Here is a 12,644-nt window from a genome sequence, read left to right as displayed (position 1 = left end):
ATACATTATGAGTAGTGATGACGATGTGGGGCCGTCCAACCAAAAACTCCTATCTCTCAACAAGGATCTTATGTCCTTGTAATTAATGCAAACATGTTGTACGATGGACAAGACATGTTTCTTTGAAGCACGTTCACAAATTTGACAAGTTTGACCCATCTATTATAGATCGAGTTTTCCAATTACAACTAGTCGAACTCTGATGTTGGCCAACAGACAGCAATCTTGCAAGCTGATAGATGTGTTCGCAGGTGCTTTACTCAAGCAACATACATGAGGCCACAAGACGCAGCCTTTGACAGCTCGAAGGGTGATCATGGAGAGCACATTCCCAACGAGGTTATGTTTGAGCCCGAGATTGACGAAATGATCGAGAGATCATGGATTCAGAAAGGCTTATCTATGATGACATGAAAAGTGAGGCCGATATGCCATTGTATGATAGAGCACACTGTTTAGATTAAAGGCGCTCCTCATTCTTCTCAACATGCAGACAAAGTTTGGATGGAGTGACACTAGTGTCACAACACTTTTCAGGTGATCTATTACAATGTGTCTACTTCAATGTTTCACTAAATGTATAATGTACCAAATTATGTACACAAGTATTTTTCTTCTTTTCTTTGTGTAGATTGCTCAAAGAGCACATACTGCCAGCTGATAATGTGATGTCTGAAATGTGATTCCGAGAGATATCGAATAGATCTCCATGGAGAAAAAGTGCCGCAGAAGACCCACGCATTGCTGCAACTAAAAAATGCATTTCTATTGTTACAAACTATAAAGGTGGAAAATTATATGGATTCTATTGTATACACTCTCTTGCAGTTAAAAAAAATATTTCAAAACATCTTTCTATGGATTCTCATAAAAAATTCTACATGCAAGTGGAAACAAATATTCCTTTAATACCAAGCTTGGTAGGCTCTCACATGTTATGTAGGATTTTCTAGGCCTTATTCAATGGGTCTAGGAGTGCTTTATAGCTATTGAAGAGAGAGAGAGAGAGAGAGAGAGAGAGAGAGAGAGAGAGAGAGAGAGATTAATATTTATATTCCCCTCCTCGTTCTCCTCATTCTCTTAGTTTAATTGGATAGTTCTCTAGGTTGCTTGTAGTTGTTCAATGTTCTCTCTCCCCCCCCCCCCCCCCCCTCGACCCACAACTTTAAATACTAAATTGCATCATATTTTGTAGGTTTCCTTACCTTCTAATTAAAAATTTAGAGGTAACATTTCTAAATTTGTAGGTGAAATTACACTTTTTTCTTGAGCTTGGCTCCCAAATGGGTATGCTAGTTTAAAAAGACAAAACATCCGAGCTACTAATGATGAGCTTCCATATAATGATCTCGTCTATTCATATATTTCCATTAGAAATGTACATGTTGAAAAGATTGTTTGCAAGATTGTGTAAATGGAGTTATTGCATAACTGCATAACTTAAGCAATGAACTTATGAAAGTATACAATGATGCCTGTCAAGAAGCACAATATTCCATGCAATGTCCAAATTTCACACACTAAGTATAATGCAGAACACAAATTATGGCCACCTAATCAAACTCAGCAAATATCAAATTAGCCATGACGAGTGATAAACTACAATGCTCAATACCAAAACAATACCATTTTGCAATCAAAGTTAACATGTCAAAAGTAATAATGTGAAATCTGTGTAGCAAGGCCAAATAAAATCACAATGTCAATTACCAAAACCTCAATATATGTATATTAAAAGCCAATATATGAAGACCTTGAACCAATCATATACTAGTCATTATGTTAAGTAGAAAAACTAAATTCGAAATGCCCCTACAATGTTCAATATAAAAACATGACCCTCTAAGTAATCTAAGCTAGTCTATGCAAATAACACTTCAACCGTGATGCAAACAAAACAAATCTACATTGTCCAATACCAAAAATTGAGAATATGTATACCAAACTTGAACATTCTAATCATAATCCAAAACACAAGAACCAGAGCCTAATGAGACAACACTATCATTTACCCAAACATGAGTATTGAAATATCAAAATCTCATAAAAAAATATTCCACTAATTATATAGCCGAAAGAATCTCTATGTTCAATACCAAAAAATAACCATGCAATCAAGCAAAGGCAATATGTCCAAATTTGGCACAAAAAATGTTGCCAAATGCAAACTAGAATGTCATTGTCAACCCATAATCTCCAATACCAAAAGCCCAACAAGGTCATCAACAAAACAAATTGTAACATTCACTTTTCCACCAATGATTGATCGAAGCGGCCATCTCTAGTACACATGAAACTTGCCATTTCTGTAGCATAGCACGGCAATGACCTAATTTTAAGACTATAGATTGAAAATGTAACAAATTGTTACAAAAAATTAGTAGTATCAAAACTTACTTGTAGTATCATCGCTATGCCCAACAAGGTCATCAACAAAAACAAATTGTAACCTTCACTTTTCCACCAATGGCTGATCAAAGCAGCCATGTCTAGTACAAATGAAACTTGCCATTTCTGCAGCATAGGATGGCAATGACCTAATTTTAAGACTATAGATTGAAAATGTAACAAATTGTTATTTGAAAAGACAACCAACATACCAGGATCCATCCCTGCTGAAGAGGCCAATTTTGTCTTAACTCTAGCTTCAAAGAGAATCTCAGCCATCTCTCTGTATTGTGGCCCCAGTCCTGGTTTTGCAGTGATATCCTTTTCAGAAATCTTAGAAGACTCCACAGTCAGTTGAAGTAACTGATTTGTGATCTTCGCTAATCCATGGAGCTGGATCTTCCAATGTCCCATACAGAGTTTGAACTTCTGCATTTCTCCTTGCAGATCCATGATAGTATCGAATTTGAGGGCACAAATGATCATTGATTGCTAGGCTTTCCATTCCATACTGGCTCTCTCATACAGTCTTGGAGTTCATTAGTGATGCTGAAGTAAGTGAGCCGATCCATTGGTTCTGGATGTTTAGGATACAAAGTTGGGAAAAATCTGCTGGGAAAAATCTAGACAGTTCAACCTCTTTAGCAGGTAATGCATACAAGGGAATTGGAGAATCAAGCACAAACTCCAAAAAATTGAGAACAGCTTGGTTCTCTTGCTGCATCATCTTCCTAGTAACTTGGACGAGCTAAAAGAGTCTTCGGAGAGCAGTTGCCTTTTCTCCTACTGTCATTTGAGTCCGAGGTACTTCACTGCTGGAAGACTGATCTTCTATGATGGCCTGCACCCTTTGATCCAAAAATCCTCTGGAAATTTGCATTTGAAGCAAGACTTCTTTCAGTTGAGTTCTAACCTCCTTTATACACCTGTAAGTAGGCCTATTTCCTAGCAGTAGATCCAGAGTTAAGAGCTAGAGAGTGTCGGTTTGTAGTGGAATTTCGCTGCCAATGTGGATTGACTGTCATATCATCAGAAATCAGCATCCACTCAAGTACCCTTTCCAGTAGCTGGATTCTACTGGGATGCTCAGGTAATTGACACAACTCTTGATCATGAAAGGCAGCTGATTTCCAGTGATGAATCATTTCTCTAGCTCCTATATGTAGTCTTTGAAAGCGTTCCAGGTCAGAGATAAGAGTATCATCCTCCAAATACTTTCTAGTAATAGGAGCTTGCTGATGTCTTAATCTCTTGTTCAGTGTGATGAGCTGTAAGGAGTGTTGCTCATCAGCCTTTAAAGATTCAACCACAACTTGCTGATGTCTTAATCTCTTGTTCAGTGTGATGAGCTGTAAGGAGTGTTGCTCATCAGCCTTTAAAGATTCAGCCACAACTTTGTCTTTTCCTTTGCTCTCTGGAATGTGCCACAACTGGTGTACTGGAGAATCTCCAGTGTTGCCCTTCTGTCCACTGCCTTGCTGCTGCTGACCATCAGACTGCTTGTCACCAGACTGCTGGTCTAGCTGGTCTTTGTTGGGTTCACTGCCCCCTTGGCAGCTGATCCACCAACTCCAGAGCATGAGTGTGGGGAAGGAGGAATATTATCATCATCATCAGGTTTATCTGCTGGTTTGTCCTCCCCTTCCTCATCCTGCTCTTCTTCCCTCTTTGAATCCTCATCAGGATCATTTTTCTTATTAATATAATCCATGATGGCTTGATTTGCTAAGGCTGTGTTGTATTTAGAGAGCTTTTCTTGCAAGTCACTCTGCATGGTCTCCATAAGTGCTTTTAGATTGTCCATATCCATGGATACATTGCCTTGTGGAGTCAAAATATCAGAAAGGTTATTACAAATATATCTCTCTATAAGGCCCAGCCTTCAATCCAGTGTGGGTTGTCACTAGCGTGTTGAAATCTACCTGCTTCATTCTCAGCATAGTCTAAAATCTATCAGCATTTCTTAAGGCTTCTACCTTGTCTTCATTGAATTGCCGGTTCTCTGTTTTGAGCTTGCATAGCTTTGCTTGTAGCTCCTTAATTGTTCTTGATGATTGATTTTCAGCAATACCGTGCCTAAGAGATTGTGCCCCGATATCCTGCTGGAGTTTTTGAATCTGCTGCTAGTGGCTTTCCAGTTCTTCTTTCAGCTTAGACACTTCTTCATTGGAAGCTGACACATCCATCATCTACCTTAAGGTGTTGACAATGGTGTTCCATGATGTGTGGATAAGCGCCGAGAAGCCATTTAGCTAATGTTGCAGGGTCAAATTGGATTGGCTCATAAACCATGACGGGAGCCATGTATGGTAATGCTGCTAAATCCAATTGTTGGAAAATCAGTCGGCCTTTGAGAGGGTTATGTTGTAACTTCTGTAGTGTATCCTTCTTGGATATGGATAAAGCCAATTCATTGAAAGGAATTTTTTTAGATGGATTGACAGGTGCTAGGCCCTTTTCCTTGTGACTATTGACCGCCACCTGTTCAACACTTGACGTTTCTTGCTGGCATGTTCCAGTACTGGTGTCTACTGGAGTTTGGTTTTTAGGTATGGCTGATGAAGTCTGGCCTGCTGAGGATTTGTCAGTAGGCAAGGACTTGACCTGACTCTCCAGTTGCTTTAGTAAAGCACTGCTTTTGGCCAACATAATCTTTGGTTTCTTTGAACCACCGGCCACCACTTGTGTGGCCTTCCTCTTCTGTCCAGTTAGAGCCAATTGATTGCCTGGAGCCTCTTCATCTAAAGATAGCTCTACATTGTTAGTGGCTGGAATAGTTTTCAGACTCCAAGCCATATTTACCTGGAAAGAGGCTTTTGGAGCAATTGCCCAGTATAGATATTTCCAGAGATACTAGGCTTTGAATACATTCTGAGATTTCAGCTTGGCAGTTTGTTGTAGCACATTGTGAGACAAGATTTGACATAAATTAATTTTATCTATAGCATTTAATCTTTTTGCAAGAAGCATGACAAACAGCTTTTCTGACACATATGTGGGATTGTTCTTCAAGCTAACAGCCTCAACAACAAACTTGTAGGCTGAGCATTAGGAAAAAAATGGACTCTCCATGGGCCTTGTAAGAATCCCTAATTTAAAGGAAGCCTGCCAAGATTAAGGGGGACAAAGGCTTTGAATGGGGCTATTTTGGTAGGGTCTCCTCCACCTTTGACCCCTAAAAAGGTAGGGGGGGGGGGGGGGGGGGGGGGGGGGGGGGGGGGGGGGGGGGGGGGGGGGGGGGGGGGGGGGGGGGGGGGGTAACCATTTAAAAAGTAGGGAAGGGGGGGGTAAACCATTTGAAAAGTAGGGGGGTAGGGGGTCTTGTCTCTCTACCTTTTTGGCCAACTTGTAAGTGGCCTCTTAACTCTCCCATGCCACCTAAGCAAATCCGTGGGTCAAAGAGGTTAAAAAAATGACTTTTTTCAAAAACTTTCAAAAAAACTCTATTCCCCCCTAAAAAGTACCCCCAACATATACACATAATAAAAAAAAGATTTTTAAGTTAAATTACTCAAAATTCAACATTTTTTGACTCCCTCCAAACTTTTAGAAAATTCCCCCCAAAATTGAAAACTCTCTCTCCTAATCTAAGCTCCTCTCCTACAACCATCCCCCTTGCACCTGCACCTGCTGCTGCACCTATGCACCCATCTCTCCATCCTTCAAGCTCCATCTCTCCATCCTACAATGCCTCTTGACGACGTGACCAATGTCCCAGCAAGCTCTTCACGTGGTAGGTCTCCAGGGCTTTTCCTACGCCTACCTCAAGAGTATGTTCCGACAAAGAAAACATGCTTGGGTACATTACCTTTAGCCAACGAACGCCGCGCTCAAGGGGAGAAGAATGTGGATCTGTGGACAGACGGATGCTTGTATCCAAAGGATCCTTCTCTCAATGTTCATCCGTCTTTTACAAACATTCCATCACTGTTGCAATACGTTGGAAATGGAGAGTAAGGTTTGTTGGGCTACTGCAAGAGACTCAACAAACACGAGATTACGCGGTCCGAGATCTACTTGCGTCATTGGAAGTTGCTCAATGGGAGTTTCCACAATCTTCAAGCTCAGATGCAAACAGCTACTAGTGCGCTTGAGGAGGCAAAGAGCACCATCACAACCAAGGAAAATGTAATTAAAAAGCTTGAGGATACTCTTTCACACATGAAGAGTACTACCATGGGAGGTAGGGTGAGGAAACAAGAGTTGTCCGAAATTCAGACTCTTGCACCACGTGGAGGTGCAAGAAAACGAAGGGTGATAGCTATGAGGTAACATGTTCTATTCCTCATGTTGTTTAAGTTTAATACGGCTCATCATTGTTGTTTTGGGCAATAGGAACTTCATCCAAGAAACGTGCGGCGGCGAGAATGCGTCAGCTAGGGCTACTTTACTTTGTTCTTGTTTCAACAAAGAGGATTTTATTGGGATGCTTGATGCTCCAGAGGCAAAACACTTGAAAGACGCAATCACTAAGAGAGTTCTTAGAGATTTTTCTAATATTGTCACTGATCTAGATGTTCAGGATATTTGTGATGCTATTGGGATTAGTACCAAGGGCTATCAAGCAATACATCAAGTGTTAAAAGATGCATTAAGAAGTCGAGGAGTCACGGAAAACCTATTCCCACTTCCTCACAGAGTGCAGATTTCCAAGAAGGTGTCAAATGAAGATGTTGTTCACCGATTAGGGGACTACTAGTATATTGAAGACACGATGCCTCTTCAGCCGCTCCGTAGCAAATCACAAGGAAGGAAGGGCCGCGGGAAGGGAAGTGGTGCTGTTTCTAACAGTGTGTTGCGGACCGAAGGGTTTGTTTACAACAAATTCAACAATATCTTTGTGGACTTGATACGATTGCAGCAGTCCATGGCTGTTTTCTACAATTTGAGTGATGCAGGTTAGTTTAGAGTTGCCTACATGCTCTATGATGTGTCATAACATGCATTCTGAGGCTTTATGTTGTTGGCAGTTCTTGAAGGCAAGCTTGTGTTCGTGCTGAAGTTGGATGAGTGTGTAATTGTTAAAGGGAGAAAGTTGGAGAGAATGAGCATCATGCTTATGAATGAAGCCCTAGCTTATGCCAAGCAATCTTGCAGTTCGAGTGAAGCGAAAAAGCCCTCTTTTAGTGTGCAATCAGAGAAGGATATATGGTGGCTTGGTGCAATTGAAGTTCCGAAAGAGACACATGAAGTCCTTGCATGGATTTTCAGTAGAATCCTATGGGTCACAGAGGTCATTAAAGCTCAAATAAACGGTGAAAAGCTCATGGTTCCAGGACGTGGGGAGTTTGATGTTGAATGGCATTTAGGTGGTGATCTAAAGACCATAAAGTGCATGCTTGGATGCAAACAAGGTGCAAATTCTTTACTTCCCTGTCTATTCTGTACGAAAGGGCACTAGACAAGTCGAGCAACTCAAGTGGAAGGTCAGGACGATGATAATGATGACCATATAAATAGGGAGTGGCAAAGTTCGGTTCTTTCATGTGATATGCTGCATGTGCCCAATAGGGATAGCAAAGATCCTGGGTGGAACCCCATAATTCCCTTCTCCCTCAACAATGTTCACTTTTGAACATTGCATGCATTTATGCGAATATTTGATAGGATCTTAAAGCATCACATTGATTATGCTTTCACAATGAAGCCCCTTCAACGGTCAAAAGACTCCTTGCAGGGGGTGGAGACGCTCCTTAATGAGATTGGATGTCACCGATCAAGGGTGAACATTGTAGCGGAGACTTGTAGGGAGAAGACATATGAGGTGGCACAGAAGGTTTCCATGAATGGAGCCAAAGCACGTCGATTTTTCAAGAAGATGTCAAAGTCTCCAATGCAGGTATCCAAGGCAAGTGTCGATCTAGCAAGTGAGAAGCTGTGGGAGTTGTGGAAAGATTTGTGTTCATGCACGACGGACAAAGATCCCAATGTGGAGGTTGCTAACCAACGCAAGCTAGTATGGTCATCCTTTCAAAAGGTTGTGCAATTGATGAATCTTTCAAGCACCACCGTTGAGCAGCGAGAGGAGTTCAAGAAGGTGCTTTATGAATTCACAAAGGCCGCTATGAATTCACAAAGGCCGCTAAGCAAGATTACACACTACATGGTTTGTTTTAACGGACTTAATACATATGCAATGTTTGAAAATGTAACTTTTCTATTCGCTTATCTCCTTTTTGGTTGTTTTAGCACATTCTCTATGCGCATGGTGCATACTTCATGGACCGCTATGGTTCGCTTGATATATGGAGTACACAAGGCATGAAGAAGTCCCACTATCGAGCAAAAGGAGTCTACTTCAAGAATACTCGGCATGGTGGTGGTAGTTCACACTCCAACTACCTCCAAGAGATGTTTAATTGGTTTTTTAGGAACACCTTTGGGAGAACTCATACTATTGAGAAAGCAAGAGAATCGATGTTAGCAAAGCAGTTACGCAACGCTTCCCGTACTGCAGCATCCGAGAAGTGGAAATGCTCGCGAGCGTCCCTCGGCCACGAAGCTTGGCGTGCAACTAAATATCGAAAAGGCAGCGTTTGGGCATCGCGTCAGCCGTCCGCATGATCCAGGTTTAGTTGTTCAATTCAATTGCTTTATTTGAGTTTCACTCAATTGGCCGCATAGTGTGAAAGGGCCCAAATCTCAAAAAAACCTACTAGGTGCAACCATGGCACAAACAAAACAAACGGCTAGGATTGCATATCTAGAGGGGCCGGATGGCCAATGACTCAAAGGTACAGCAACAGAAGCTGGAACTTCACAAGCTCAAGGTGAAGTCCACACAGAAGAAGATGGAGCTTCAAATCAGCATGGCCAGTCCTCTACAGCAGCAAAAGAGAGACGGAAGCATCGTCTTGTTGTCTATTCATCGGACTCCAACGATTCTGATGGCAACAGGGAGGATGAGAGCGACCAGGGGAAAGAAACAAACAGCCAAAAGCAGCCGTCAGAAGGCTCCAAAGAGACACAAACGGATGAAGATGCCCCATCATTTGGCGTCCAAATACAAACTTATCAGGCTCACATGTCTATTGGGGGTAAGACACTTCCTAAAGGGAGTGGACCTACACCATCACATCCGGTCGATAGTGAAGAGCACGAATTAGATGGAGAGTGGGTGGAATCCGATTATGAGGTGTTGGAAGTGCTTGTGCAGAAAAAAAAGAGAAAGAGCATTGTCTACAAGAAGAGGAAGCAAGCTGCCCCGACTCGTGCCAAAAATGCACCTTCACATCGACCTCAGAAGGTACAAAAGCGCAGCCGTGCTTTTGCGGAGATTCGACACTATCAAAAGAGCACCGAGCTCTTGATTCGGAGGGCCCCTTTTGCAAGGCTATGCAGGGAGGTTTTGCAATTGTACAACACTCAGTTTTGGATGGGCGCCGTGGCCATAGAGGCAGTCCAAGAGGCAGCAGAGCAATATTTAACTGGCATATTCGAGGATTCTAACCTCTGTGCCATCCATGCAAAGCGTGTAACCATTATGCCCAAGGATATGCAGCTTGCTCGCCGTTTGCGCCATGAGGAGTAGCTTGTAATTAGGCATCAACCTTTTTGTATTTACGGAACTCCAAGATTGGGAAGAATTTGAATACAAGCGTCTTTTGATTCTATATCCCACTCTGTGCATTGTATTGGGAAGAATTTGAATATAAGCGTCTTTTATTGTATACCCCAGTGCGCATTGTATTGTTTTAATTCTGTACCATGCAATGTAGCACTGGTTCAAGTTTTGTCTACCTTCTACTGTATGTATGTAGCCATTAGCTTGTTATTGTGAAAAATTGCCTACGTTTAGCACCTTGGCTAAGTGGGGCATGCACTTCCTAATGTATCCATGCTATAAGACTCACTATTGCATGGCAAAAACATCTACAAAGTGTTCAAAATGGCTTGGAATTCCCCCAAGTTGGCTGCCACAAGGGCGCGCATTTGGGGCTTCCAGAGGCCTATGGATGGACATAATGTGCGCCCTTGTGGCAGCCTCTCCTAGTGCTTTGCTGACACTCTCCAGTGGTTTCCAGACAATTTTGACAAGCAATAAGTATGTTTTGTTTGCTTCAATGCTTCAATTAGCATAGATGCTGCTGGAATTCATCCCCCCTTAGTCCATGTCAATCCTAAACTCCAGAAAGGGCTTAGATATTGCCACAAAGTTTACTCTTGTGGTTTGTTAATACAACTTTAGGTATCTGGGGCAAGATGGGCTTAAGGTTACCTGGGTATCCATGTCTTCCTGTTTTGCAGCTGGGTATTAATGTCTTCTCACTCTGTTTTGTAACTGGATATGCTCCTATTCTCCAAGAAGGGTTTATATATTGCCACATTTTTGTGGTTTGTTAATACATCTTTAGGTATCTGGGGCAAGATGGGCTTAAGGTTACCTGGGTATCCATGTGTTTCTCTTTTGCAACTGGGTATTAATGCCTTGTCACTCTGTTTTGTACTTGGGTATGATCTTAGATGTGTCCAATTTCATCTGCCACAAGGGCGCGCATTTGCACACTTCATCTGTTGATGGAAAGCCCTAATGCGCGCCCTTGTGGCAGCATTGTTTAGGGACTTCCAAGCCCTTTACTAGGCACATACATAACTTTGGAAGCCTAGATATAACAAAGTATACATTTTTTAAATTTTAATGCTTGCCAAACCCTTTAGTAGTCATAGCAAAAATTATGGTGCTTCTCATACACAATGGAAGCCCAACATATAAGAAATTCAAAAACTTGCAAGAAAGAGAGTCATAGACAGCAAAAAGTAGTTTCATTAAAGAAATCAATGCTTTACATGATATCCGGCTTTTGATTTAGGATCTTTCTAATTACAATTTTCTGGCGCTTGGCCTTTTGGGGTGGCTCCCTGTTAAGTAAAGTGGTTGTGATTTCTTGGGTGTCATTAACCCCTACAGCTTGGTTCATGCCGACATGGGCAATAAGGCGCTCGCGAAAGTTTACACTGAAAGTGGATATTGCAAAATCTTTCTTTACAAGCACTACAAGGTTGGCTGTTTGGGCAAGTGTTGTTAAACACAACGCCTTGGAGAGTGAACGGAGAGCAAAAATGTTGTAGCGACCATTGGGAGAGTAGTCGGCATGGACAAACACCACGACACCAGTGGGAAGTGTGCTGAGGTAGTGAGCAAGTGCCGCTTGAGGTCCGAACGGCGTCCTCCTCCCCCCTGACCGTTGCGCCCAGGCGTCAACCTCCAGAACATCCTGTAGAACATAGGTTTTCTGAGATATGGCACAGAATTATGATATAACATTAACAAAATCATTTGTAACAATCAAATGTAAGTGAGCATCTATACCTCTTGTCTACGATCCTCCTCATCGGCATCCGGGTGCAAGTAAAGATCCACGCTTGACTTCCCCTTTGGATCAAGCAAAACAGGTGTTGCAGCAGGTGGTGGTGAATCCACTCTTGCGCGTTTAGCCAAACACATGGCTTGCACGGCCACAAACTCCTCCTCAGAGACCTTGGCCTGCTCGGCCGCTGCCACCTTGGGTTGTGCGATCGCCACTGTGTCCGCCAAAGTATTCCCCATGGGCAGTAGGAGATCATCGTCATGGGAGGTGGTGGTATCAAGCTCAAAATTTCCATGGGCATCGAGGATGGCGAAACACTCATCCATGCGAAGCTCAAAGGATTTCTCCAGATTGTGCATAAACACAAACTCCTCCCCACCCACCACAATGGAGGAGAAGCGGGTAATCTCTACCTCAGGGATGGCATCCCGAGTGGTGGTTCCTTCTGGCGGTCCCGAGGATGAACCGACTGATGGAGAGGCCTCCAAGAGGCCTTGAATCCCTACAGGGTCCTCTCCTCTGCGGATGAGTCAATGGCCGCGGGCTTGGGGTCCTTCACATCAGCCAATACCCCGCCGATCTGCAAGTGAGGTAGCACTACGTCAGGGCCTACTGGGCACTCGTGAAGGAGGAAGATCATTATGGCCTGAACAAAGAAAAAAGTGTTTCCGATCCTTCCCTTACGCATTGCTCGCACATCATCAGCTTCAAGCCACACATATTGTCCAACGGGTTGTGCTATGGTGGCAAAGCGTGCAAGCCGCTGATGAAATGGCCTGTCCCATTGGTAGATGTGGTGGAGAAGGCCTTTAGGGACCCATTGCCCTGGTCGGTTTGGTAACTCAACAATGAATCTCCCCATGCACGTGGAAATGTATGAAGTAATGTGCTCAAGAGATTGAGAGTGGAGGGTCAAGGTGGTTTCCAAATCGGGTTGGGTTGTGAAAA

This window comes from Adiantum capillus-veneris, chromosome 22 (assembly GCF_014529385.1).
Source record: "Adiantum capillus-veneris isolate H3 chromosome 22, ASM1452938v2, whole genome shotgun sequence".
Lineage (NCBI taxonomy): Eukaryota > Viridiplantae > Streptophyta > Polypodiopsida > Polypodiales > Pteridaceae > Adiantum > Adiantum capillus-veneris.
Note: the sequence above shows the minus strand (reverse complement) of the source record.